Source organism: Triticum dicoccoides, chromosome 3B (assembly GCF_002162155.2).
Source record: "Triticum dicoccoides isolate Atlit2015 ecotype Zavitan chromosome 3B, WEW_v2.0, whole genome shotgun sequence".
NCBI classification, from domain to species: domain Eukaryota; kingdom Viridiplantae; phylum Streptophyta; class Magnoliopsida; order Poales; family Poaceae; genus Triticum; species Triticum dicoccoides.
In genome coordinates, this window is record NC_041385.1 from 823462726 (window position 1) to 823475870 (window position 13145).

A 13145-nucleotide genomic window follows, 5' to 3' on the forward strand; every position below is an offset into this window, starting at 1 on the left:
GAGATGTTTGCACCAGTCCATAAATGGATCGCTGGAGCTTGCACACTTTGTTAGCACCTTTTGGATCAACAAAACCTTCTGGCTGCATCATATACAACTCTTCTTCTAGAAATCCATTCAAGAATGCAGTCTTGACATCCATTTGCCAAATTTCATAATCATGAAATGCAGCAATGGCTAACATGATTCGGACAGACTTAAGCATCGCTACGGGTGAGAAAGTCTCATCATAGTCAACCCCTTGAACTTGTCGAAAACCTTTGCAACAAGTCGAGCTTTATAGACAGTTATATTACCATCAGCGTCAGTCTTCTTCTTAAAGATTCATTTATTCTCAATTGCTTGCCGATCATCGGGCAAGTCAACCAAAGTCCATACTTTGTTTTCATACATGGATTCTATCTCAGATTTCATGGCCTCAAGCCATTTTGCGGAATCTGGGCTCATCATCGCTTCCTCATAGTTCGTAGGTTCATCATGGTCAAGTAACATGACTTTCAGAATAGGATTACCGTACCACTCTGGTGCGGATCTTACTCTGGTAGACCTACGAGGTTCAGTAGAAACTTGATCCGAAGTTTCATGATCATTATCATTAGCTTCCTCACTAATTGGTGTAGTTGTCACACAAACCGGTTCTTGTGATGAACTACTTTCCAATAAGGGAGTAGATACAGTTATCTCATCAAGTTCCACTTTCCTCCCACTCACTTCTTTTGAGAGAAACTCCTTCTCTAGAAAGGATCCATTCTTAGCAACGAAAGTCTTGCCTTCGGATCTGTGATAGAAGGTGTACCCAACAGTCTCTTTTGGGTATCCTATGAAGACACATTTCTCCGATTTGGGTTCGAGCTTATCTGGTTGAAGTTTCTTCACATAAGCATTGCAACCTCAAACTTTAAGAAACGACAACTTTGGTTTCTTGCCAAACCACAGTTCATAAGGCGTCGTCTCAACGGATTTTGATGGTGCCCTATTTAACGTGAATGCGGTCGTCTCTAAAGCATAACCCCAAAATAATAGCAGTAAATCAGTAAGAGACATCATAGATCGCACCATATCAAGTAAAGTACGATTACAACGTTCGGACACACCATTTCGTTGTGGTGTTCCAGGTGGCGTGAGTTGCGAAAGTATTCCACATTGTTTCAAGTGTAGGCCAAACTCGTAACTTAAATATTCACCTCCACGGTCAGATCGTAGAAACTTTATTTTCTTGTTACGATGATTTTCTACTTCACTCTGAAATTCTTTGAACTTTTCAAATGTTTCAGACTTGTGTTTCATCAAGTAGATATACCCATATCTGCTCAAATCATCTGTGAAGGTGAGAAAATAATGATACCCGCCGCGAGCCTCAACATTCATTGGACCACAAACATCAGTATGTATGATTTCCAACAAATCAGTTGCTCGCTCCATAGTTCCGGAGAACGGCGTTTTAGTCATCTTGCCCATGAGGCATGGTTCGCAAGTACCAAGTGATTCATAATCAAGTGATTCCAAAAGCCCATCAGTATGGAGTTTCTTCATGCGTTTTATACCGATATGACCTAAACGGCAGTGCCACAAATAAATTGCACTATCGTTATCAACTCTGCATCTTTTGGTTTCAACACTATGAATATGTGTATCACTACTATCGAGATTCAATAAAAATAGACCACTCTTCAAGGGTGCATGACCATAAAAGATATTACTCATATAAATAGAACAACCATTATTCTCTAATTTAAATGAATAACCGTCTCGCATCAAACAAGATCCAGATATAATGTTCATGCTCAACGCTGGCACCAAATAACAATTATTTAGGTCTAAAACTAATCCCGATGGTAGATGTAGAGGTAGCGTGCCGACCGCGATCACATCGACTTTGGAACCGTTTCCCACGCGCATCGTCACCTCGTCCTTGGCCAGTGCTCGCTTATTCCGTAGTCCCTGTTTCGAGTTGCAAATATTAGCAACAGAACCAGTGTCAAATACCCAGGTTCTACTACGAGCTCTAGTTAGGTACACATCAATAACATGTATATCACATATACCTTTGTTTACTTTGCCATCCTTCTTATCCGCCAAATACTTGGGGCAATTCCGCTTCCAGTGACCAGTCTGCTTGCAATAGAAGCACTCAGTTTCAGGCTTAGGTCCAGACTTGGGTTTCTTCTCTTGAGAAGCAACTTTCTTGCTGTTCTTTTTGAAGTTCCCCTTCTTCTTCCCTTTGCCCTTTTTCTTGAAACTGGTGGTCTTGTTAACCATCAACACTTGATGCTCCTTTTTGATTTCTACCTCCGTGGCTTTTAGCATTGCGAAGAGCTCGGGAATAGTCTTGTTCATCCCTTGCATATTATAGTTCATCATAAAGCTCTTGTAGCTTGGTGGTAGTGATTGAAGAATTCTGTCAATGACACTATCATCAGGAAGATTAACTCCCAGTTGAATCAAGTGATTATTATACCCAGACATTTTGAGTATGTGTTCACTGACAGAACTATTCTCCTCCATCTTGCAGCTATAGAATTTATTGGAGACTTCATATCTCTCAATCCGGGCATTTGCTTGAAATATTAACTTCAACTCCTGGAACATCTCATATGCTCCATGACGTTCAAAACGTCGTTGAAGACCCGGTTCTAAGCCGTAAAGCATGGCACACTGAACTATCCAGTAGTCATCAGCTTTGCTCTACCAGACGTTCTTAACGTCGTTAGTTGCATCAGCAGCAGGCCTGGCACCCAGCGGTGCTTCCAGGACGTAACTTTTCTGTGCAGCAATCAGGATAATCCTCAGGTTACGGACCCAGTCCGTGTAATTGCTACCATCATCTTTCAACTTTGCTTTCTCAAGGAACGCATTAAAATTTAACGGAACAATAGCACGAGCCATCTATCTACAAACAAACATAGACAAGCAAGATACTATCAGGTACTAAGTTCATGATAAATTTAAGTTCAATTAATCATATTACTTAAGAACTCCCACTTGGACATACATCTCTCTAGTCATCTAAGTGATTACATGATCCAAATCAACTAAACCATAACCGATCATCACGTGAGATGGAGTAGTTTTCAATGGTGAACATCACTATGTTGATCATATCTACTATATGATTCACGCTCGACCTTTCCGTCTCCGTGTTCCGAGGCCATATCTGCATATGCTAGGCTCGTCAAGTTTAACCTGAGTATTCTGTGTGTACAAAACTGGCTTGCACCCGTTGTAGATGGACGTAGAGCTTATCACACCCGATCATCACGTGGTGTCTGGGCACGACGAACTTTGGCAACGGTGCATACTCAGGGAGAACACTTCTTGATAATTTTAGTGAGAGATCATCTTAAAATGCTACCGTCAATCAAAGCAAGATAAGATGCATAAAGGATAAACATCACATGCAATCAATATAAGTGATATGATATGGTCATCATCATCTTGTGCTTGTGATCTCCATCTTCGAAGCACCGTCGTGATCACCATCGTCACCAGCGCGACACCTTGATCTCCATCGTAGCATCGTTGTCGTTTACGCCATCTATTGCTTCTACGACTATCGCTACCGCTTAGTGATAAAGTAAAGCAATTACAGGGCGTTTGCATTTCATACAATAAAGCGACAACCATATGGCTCCTGCCAGTTGCCGATAACTTCGGTTACAAAACATGATCATCTCATACAATAAAAATATAGCATCACGTCTTGACCATATCACATCCCAACATGCCCTGCAAAAATAAGTTAGACGTCCTCTACTTTGTTGTTGCAAGTTTTACGTGGCTGCTACGGGCTGAGCAAGAACCGTTCTTACCTACGCATAAAAACCACAACGATAGTTTGTCAAGTTGGTGCTGTTTTAACCTTCGCAAGGACCGGGCGTAGCCACACTCGATTCAGCTAAAGTGAGAGAGACAGACACCTGCCAGTCACCTTTAAGCACGAGTGCTCATAACGGTGAAACCAGTCTCGCGTAAGCGTACGCGTAATGTCGGTCCGGGCCGCTTCATCTCACAATACCGCCGAACCGAAGTATGACATGCTGGTAAGCAGTATGACTTGTATCGCCCACAACTCACTTGTGTTCTACTCGTGCATATAACATCAACGCATAAAACCTAGGCTCGGATGCCACTGTTGGGGAATGTAGTAATTTCAAAATTTTCCTACGCACACGCAAGATCATGGTGATGCATAGCAACGAGAGGGGAGAGTGTATGTCCACGTACCCTCGTAGACCGAAAGCAGAAGCGTTATAACAACGCGGTTGATGTAGTCGTACGTCTTCACGATCTGACCGATCCAAGCTCCGAACGTACGGGGCCTCCGAGTTCAGCACACGTTCAGCTCGATGACGGTCTCCGGCCTCCGATCCAGCCGAGCTCCGAAGATGAGTTCCGTCAGCACGACGGCGTGGTGACGATGTTGATGTTCTACCGGCGCAGGGCTTCGCCTAAGCTTCGCGACGATATGACCGAGGTGGAATATGGTGGAGGGGGGCACCGCACACGGCTAAGGAACGATCCGTAGATCAACTTTTGTGTGTATGGGGTGCCCCCCGCCCCCGTATATAAAGGAGCAAGGGGGGAGGCCGGCCGGCCCTTGGGGCGCGCCAAGGAGGGGGGAGTCCTCCTCCTAGTGGGAGTAGGACTCCCCTTTCCTAGTCCAACTAGGAAGGAGGAAGGGGGAAGGAAGGAGGGGGAGAGGGAGAGGGAAAGAGGGGCCGCGCCCCCCTCCCCTAGTCCAATTCGGACTCCCCATGGGAGGGGGTGCACCACCTCCTAGGCTGCTGCCCTCTCTCTCCCCTCAGGCCCTCCAAGGCCCAATACTTCCCCGGGGGGTTCCGGTAACCCCTCCGGCACTCCGGTTTTCTCCGAAATCACCCGGAACACTTCCGGTGTCCGAATATAGTCGTCCAATATATCAATCTTTATGTCTCGACCATTTCGAGACTCCTCGTCATGTCCGTGATCACATCCGGGACTCCGAACAAACTTCGGTACATCAAAACTTATAAACTCATAATAAAATTGTCATCGTAACGTTAAGCGTGCGGACCCTACGGGTTCGAGAACTATGTAGACATGACCTAGAACCATTCTCGGTCAATAACCAATAGCGGGACCTGGATGTCCATATTGGTTCCTACATATTCTACGAAGATCTTTATCGGTCAAACCGCATAACAACATACGTTGTTCCCTTTGTCATCGGTATGTTACTTGCCCGAGATTTGATCGTCGGTATCCAATACTTAGTTCAATCTCGTTAGTGGCAAGTCTCTTTACTCGTTCTGTAATACATCATCTTATAACTAACTCATTAGTTACAATGCTTGCAAGGCTTAGGTGATGAGTATTACCGAGAGGGCCCAGAGATACCTCTCCGACAATCGGAGTGACAAAACCTAATCTCGAATTATGCCAACCCAACATGTACCTTCGGAGACACCTGTAGAGCACCTTTATAATCACCCAGTTACGTTGTGACGTTTGGTAGCACACAAAGTGTTCCTCCGATAAACGAGAGTTGCACAATCTCATAGTTGCAGGAACTTTGTATAAGTCATGAAGAAAGCAATAGCAATATACTAAACGATCAAGTGCTAGGCTAACGGAATGGGTCATGTCAATCACATCATTCTTCTAATGATGTGATCCCATTAATCAAATGACAACACATGTCTATGGTTAGGAAACATAACCATCTTTGATTAATGAGCTAGTCAAGTAGAGGCATACTACTGACTATATGTTCGTCTATGTATTCACACATGTATCATGTTTCCAGTTCATACAATTCTAGCATGAATAATAAACATTTATCATGATATGAGGAAATAAATAATAACTTCATTATTGCCTCTAGGGCATATTTCCTTCACGTCCACTCGTCTCTCCCATTCCCCTCCAACCCCTAGCCGCCAGAAGTGGCCACCCCACCGCTGACCACCTTGTCCGCTGCGAGTCACAGTCTTCTGCCGCCATCTCCGACCAGTTCGTCCGCAGCGACGCGTCATCCCCACCGCCACACTCACCTTCCTCCACCGCGACCCGGCCGCCGCCGTGCTCCCCCTCATCCGCCACAATCCCCGACCGCCGGAGCAAGCAGGCTGCTTCGCGGAGCTCGTCGCCGACAGTCTTCTCTGCCACCCAGGCCGTGTCGTCCATTTTTCAGAAGGTCAGGGAAGAACTACCGGATCTGATGGTAATATGGTGATGGGCTGTGGGCTAAAAATAGATGGCCGAATGGGCCAAATATGGTTTTCGTTGGCTTTTAGGCCTGCCAGATCGCTGAATGCCAGGAGTTGGTGCATCGAACAGATCACTGGCTCCAGGATTTCACGAGAGAAGCTAGCGCTTGGAGTTGGGCGATGGAGTTGGGGATTTTCTAGCCGTGGGCAACTACCGAACACACCCTTAGCTACTCCCTCCGTACCTTTATGTAGTGCGCATAACTTTTTTGTCAAAATTCCGATGTGTAGTGCTCGTTTGCCTTGCAAACCTTGTTTGGATGCGAATACCCCCACCAGAATCACGGGAGCAGTTACTGGTTTCCTTCCTTGTAGCAGAGCACGGGCTCAATTCTCCTTCCCTTATCTTTCTCGCCGAACGCACGTGCTCACCCTGGTCGCTATCCCCACACCCACGGCCATTCAGGGCATGTTGGAAATTCACCCTCAGGATCGATCATACAAAATTACATGAACACACGTGCACACAAAACTGATAGCCAAGGGCTCTTGTCGTGCCCTTTTTTCTCTTTATTTCTTTTCAGCTTTTCTCTCACCGTGTTACAAACTCACGCCGACACCCCAAACATATATAGCCTCAGGCCACGGACGCAGACTCCTATTTTCTAACCTACACGGACTAGTAGTAGGAAAGCTAACCCAAGCTAACCATCAATTCTAATCCGTCTAGTACTACTACTCTTGACCGGACTCATATTGACTTACCTATCTAATCAACCGGCAACGTTGATCACCCTAGTACTAATCCTAATTGAAGACTAGAACCTCACACACGTATAACTTGTACTTGTCAAATTAACTACCATAATGTTTGGATTATTCCAACAGGGCACACCATCGCCTGCATGCAAGTGAGCCACTCCAAGCATGCCGATGCCAATCTATTTCCTCAGGCGTCGGCTGCCCTTTTCTCTTTCTTCTTCTCCAGCACCGGTGAGCAGCTCCACCTTGGGTCCAAGGGCGATGCCGATTTCACAGTTGCCAATCAAATTACTCGTGCCTATGCCATGTGCTTCACCCTTGTGAACAAATTGCCAAGCATGCGAGAGTGCCAACGAAGGAGACTACGACAGGAGGGAAGCTGGAAGCGGCTATGCAAGATGACTCTGGCGTGCCGCCGCCGAGTCTGGGCGAGTTCTTGGTCATGGAGCAGAAGCACGCCGGCGCCGACCTCCTGTGCGGCAGCAGCGGCAGCTCGCGGTTGTCAGGAGCCAGAGAAACCTTCCATGTGCACGACCGGTGTGTCCGTGTCAGCCATGGCTAACGTATCCTCATCCTCCACGGCCGGCATCCTCCGCCTCCAGTGCATCTTGGCCCGCATCCCCACTTCCCTGGTCGGCTTTGCTTGCTGGTTGTGGACGCAGGCCGCCAGGCCAGCATACACTAGTAATAGTACTCCTTGCAGCATGGGACAAACATTTGGGAGGGATGGGGGTTTTCTCATCCAAAATGTAGTGCCAGCACATGCATTGATACATGGGATTGTATCTATGCGCACAAGATTTCGGAATGGAGGGAGTATCTTTTATCAAATTTCTCATGTTTTGTCGGAAATGCTACAGCCCCTGGTTCACTGATCTCTGAAATACTTCTAGGATCCTGAGTACCGAAAATGACTGATGGCGCTCGAGCTGCATGGAGCTTAGTTTTAGAGGCATGATTACAAGGTTTTAGAGCTTAGAACTCCCTCAAAAGATCTCGAGGTAGATCATACTGTACTCTATACTCCATCATATATATGTAAGAAACAGGACGTAGGGTTTTACCTCATCAGGAGGGCCCCAATCTGGATAAATATTGTGTCCCTACTTTCTACTGTTACCATCTAGCTTAGATCATCAAGTTTGGGACTCCCTACCCAAGATCTACCGGTTTAAGCACCAACATTGGTGGCCCATACAAGTTCCACTATGTGATCGTAAGAGCTCGATATCCAATCTTATGATCAGTGAAAACATTGGCGGCAGGGACATCTTCGTCGCCGGCCAGCTTTTTGCCTTCGCCAGCATCGTACTGCTTCCTTTCTCAGGTTGGGTGATCAGCCCGAGAACCCCACGGATGCCATTGTCCATGCACCAGATTCGATCTCGGAGCAGGCCCACAGCGCGACTGGTGCCTTAGACCTAACCTCAAGCTCGGATTCGAGTACCGCATCATCGGGCCAGGTATTGAACCTCCCCAGTGAGAACCCCAAGGCTGCGTTAAGAAGCACCTCAGCTAAAATTAAGGTTAGCCTCGCCTAATGTCAAGAGATGCGGGATGCTGACCTGTCTGCTCAAAACGAGATGCTGGATCGAATCCAAAGCCTTGGAATCTCTGATGGGCGGACTTCGCTCTACGACCAAATCAGAGGTAAATCCGAGGGTGAGGAAATTTTCGTCCCACCCGCCACCCACCTCCCACCACTTTCTCTTCCTTCCTTTTTCTCTCTCTTTCACCCCCAGGATGCTGCAGTCGATGGCGCTGCCAGCTTCTCCACACTCGCGCACCTCACAGGAGCAGCAGTAGCAGTCCCCGCTGGCGCTCGTCCCCGGTAGCCCCGGCGAGCGAGCGGTGGGCGAGCGCGGCTAGGCGGCGCACGCGAGTAGACGAGGGAGCGCGTGAGCAGGCACGGGGCGGCGAGGGCGAGCACGAGCTCTGCTGTGGTGCGGGCAGGGGCGGGTGCACGCGGGCAGGCGAAGGCGAACGCGAGCTCTGCTGTAGCGGGCGCGCAGCGGCTGGTGAGGCCGGGGCACTGCGAGCTAGCACCAGGCGACTTGGCTACGGCGAGTGCGGTCGGCACGAGCACAGCCAGGTGGGCGCGCGGGGGCGGCGAGGGTGACCGAATGGGCGTGCGCAGCAAGGGTTTCAAGGCTTTGATGGTAAGCTGCGCTGCGCTCCTTTGGCGGCAAACATGGATGGCTTGGATTTTGAAGACAGACAAGGCACGTTGTCAGCAGGTTGAGTTGTTGGTAATGGAGAAGTCGAGCTGCAAGCATGTGAACGCGGTCAGGAGGAGCGGGGTTTGGGCAGTGTGAACGCACTGCAGGGGCTCGCGCCACCATGGAAGCAGAGGGATGTGGGGCGGCCAATCGAACAGTCGTGAGAAAGCACCGTACGAAGGATTAAGCAAGCGGACGAGATTCTGCAACATTGGTCGGAGACAAGGAGACAAGAGAACCACCTGTCTGGAGCACGACGTCGCCCCAAAAATTCCCAGGGAGGCACAAAGTGTAAGAGCATCTCCAGCCGAGCCCCCAACACGCCCCCCCAGGCGACTTCTTCGCGCCGGCGCAAAAAAACGGGCCAGTCGCGCCCTAGGAGCCCGTTTTTCGCTGGTTTGGGCCAAAATTATCGTCGGCGGATCCAGGCCGAACCCGACGCGCTGGGGAGCACCTGGAGGCGCCGGGAGACGGATTTTGGCGCGAACAGGGATTGTCCCGCTGAGTCAGCGGGACGGCGCTTTGTCGCCCTCATCGCCTCGGTTCCCGCGGGAATCAATGCCAAGGCTGGCCAAGGCTGCCGCGCCGGTCAACCTCCATTGATGCCTCACGGGCGGCGCAGTGAAGCGCCGCCGACGTGCGTCCCGCCCGCTCCCGCCACGCGTCGCCCGACATGCAGCCTCTCGCCGCCCCGCTGTGGCTATAAAAGGCAACCCCTCCCCACCGGTGAACGCCACAACCTCCCCTGCATCCGCCTCGCAAAAGCAGCCCTTCCCCCCTTTCCGCCGACAAGCAAAGATGGCCAAGAGGTTCCCAAGCGACGGCGCGGTGGCGAACGGCTTCGCCCGCCGCCACCTCCAAGAGCCGGAAGCGCGCCTCCTCTATGAGGCCGAGTACCCGGCGTCCCCAGACATGTGTGTGCCGGGGGCATGGAGGCTGAGCGCCAGCGGCGTCCCGGTGCCACCGATTCCCGAAGGGGCGATACGGCGGGTGGAGATCGCCCGCATCTGCTCGTCCCTGATGGAGGAACAGCGGAACGAGCCGAGGTACGCGCCCGACAAGGAAACACTGTGGACGATGTACTTCGAGCACCGCCGCTAAGAACAGATCGCCTCCGTCAACGGTGATCTGGTGGGCGATGACTAGAAACGGAGTCGCTCCCAAGCGCCAAACTTGTGCCGGTTCGCCCACAGGCGGCTTTTTTTCGCCGCACTGAAAGGGGCAGAACGGCTGGAGATGCTATAAGAACCGTGGGGATGGAAGGACATTGGCGGAACACATGCACCAAGAGTCTTGCTGGTAACTTAGCAAACTTAGACGTGAGCTGAATTTTAATTAGAACACTTACAGAAGTGTGTCTCTATAACTCTGGGCTATGCCTCTGTAACCGTCATGTTGTGTCTTTCTCAACCAGCAGTTGTGGTACTTGGTTTGTAATTTGCAAAAACCTGTCATTTTCTTAAAGCTGTAAGGCATTTGTAGCTCGATTATGTGTTAGTGTTTAAGAAGTCCCTGGATTGTGGAATTTGCTTATCTCTGGCATATGCACTGAAACGTTGGCCGAGACATATATACAACATGACTGGCATGGTGTATCTTCAGGTTGGCTGAAGATTTTTTGATGCTGATGAAGTTGGGTGCGCAGTTAGGCTGCTTAGAGACGCTGACGCGCCTAAAAAATAAGAGGTGTTGCTCGTGCTTCGTGGGCAGCCTCAAGAGGTGGAGAGCGAGCAAATTTGGCAACAGGTAGTATCATGGTGCCCAGCAAGTTTGGTGAGTAGGCGAGTGCTGTGACGAAGAGGCATGGCGACAATGGTTGTCTAATGGAGAATGTGTTAGAGGTGCGTATGGTTTCCTACATCTCAGTTCAACATATAAGCTACTGATGTGGTTGACTAATGCTCGAACCTGACGAGTGGACAACAGGAATATCAACTGATTCAACTGGGGCAGCGTTGGATGCCAGCAGCAGAATCGGTTGAGGGGATGAACATGTCCCGTGGGGGGACAAGAAGGTGAGTCTTGGGACGGCGGAGGAGGAAGAAACCGAGGCTGTCATGGCGGCGCAGGTTGAACCGGAGGCTGGTTTGGAGCTGCGATTATCTGGGAGAAGAATTGGGTGTGGGGGAAGAACTGACCGATAGAAGATAAGGACGGGCCATCGGAACTGTTTTAATGACCACCGTCACATTAAATGGGCCATCTCTCCTGCGTTTTCCAGGATGGATACAGCCAGGAATACTGCGTTGAACACGTCAAAGGGCGCTGATCCACATGCGAGCGAACGGGTGAGATATCAGGACCATCTGAGCTCAGGCTTAGAATCGAATTTTCGATGGGTTAGTGGCTACTACTAATGTTAAAAGTCAAACTTGTTTCCAGGTTTCTTGCCTGTGGATGAAGGCAAACGGAATCTGTGAATAAAACATGATGGTGTTTATGCAAAAAACAACCACGTTACAAATTAATTAGGCAGTAACCATGTTCACACGTTTACACAGACAAAATTTATTATCACCAAACTTCATGAATCCTCTGCGTAAATGACCCTCGTAATGCGATGCTGCATTGTCTCCTCATCACAGACGTCGCAGACACAATAGACTTTTGTGAAGGGGTAAACGCCAGTACAATAAGCATTCTTGACATAATGTCCACGGTAGTCTCTCGCGCAGTCTTTCCAACAGCCTTCATTTATGCACGCTGCGCCCTTGTTAGCACGGTGCTCTGTGCAGGTCTCTGAAAGGAAACAAAAAAGTAGTCGTCAAACGTTTGTGTACATACATACATACATACATACATACATACATACACACACACACATACATACATATACATGTGTGTGTGTGGGGGGGGGGGGGACATCTCACCAAGACCAAATAAGTTAACACCTTGAAGGAAGATACAAACGCCTGTTATTTTATTTATGTGACGTATACTTAGCATATTCTATCAGCGCGTACATTTTGAAACTGGGCTACAACAGACGGTGGAAACACATTTCCACATTACAGTATTTTCATAGAAATTCCCAAAGTTGCTTGTGAAAATTCGTGCAGTTGCACGTTCTAGTGTAATTAAGAAGACTGTATAATATACTTTCTTCTTTGCAAATTAAAAAGTAAGCCGGTGTGAAAATAGCAATTTCACCAGTAACAATACGCATCTTTGCGAGAAAATGGTAAAATACGGATACAAAAAGTGCATGCTTGTAATTGCATGATTTGTTTCCACTTGGAACCGTGAGTATATGAAGATGTTTTGATGCGCTTTTCTGCAAGAACTCTAAAATTAGGGCTGCTATTTGGCTTGGCGAAAACAGAGAGCACTCAAAGAGAGATAAGAGGGAGAGGCAACGAGCAAATACCAGCATGAGCGCAATTTCCTAGCAGCAGAAGCACCGTGAGAAAACATAGAGTAGTTTTCCCCTCCATACTCCGTGCCCTTGTTTGTGTATTCTCTCTACTTTGGATTTGGGTGCGAGGTAGCATATGTAACGGCGTCCCTATATAGGTCTCTACAAAATCTAGTTTTAAATTTTCTCAAGATCATCCAGATTTTTCACATAAATTCCATATATACGGATTTCTATTGCAGTTATTATTTACGCACTCAATTTTCGCAAGACCAAACAGATTTGTCCACATTAATATTCCCATTAGCTGTCTCCTCAAGGTAGTAGGTTTCTTTTTGTGAGTGATCAAGGTAGTACATTTAGCCAGATTATTTTTCTTTATTCTCATTAGCTGTCTCCTAGAGGTAGTATATTTGGCCAGGCTTTTTATTTATTCTCATTAGCTGTCGCATTATACCAATATCCATTTATGTAAGAGAATGTTATGCAACGACCATTCGCTGAGGGGCAGACTCCAGCGAACGCCGTGTTTGTGGTCCGATCACGCGGCACAGATCTAGGTTCAGGGCTAGTGCCATGTTGGTTTTATGGAACCGTTCTCTGGAACTGCTGCTAGGGGCG

General features: G+C 48.3%; 1 long non-coding RNA gene across 1 annotated transcript; it reads right to left on the bottom strand.

Annotated features, from left to right (window-relative positions):
- Nucleotides 1-11567: 11567 nt before the first annotated feature.
- Nucleotides 11568-12642, bottom strand: LOC119282500. Its single transcript, XR_005138750.1, has 2 exons — nucleotides 12537-12642; nucleotides 11568-11908 (listed from the first exon to the last, which is right to left on the bottom strand). It is a non-coding gene; the product is annotated as an uncharacterized LOC119282500 (long non-coding RNA).
- Between the last annotated feature and the right edge of the window lie 503 nt (nucleotides 12643-13145).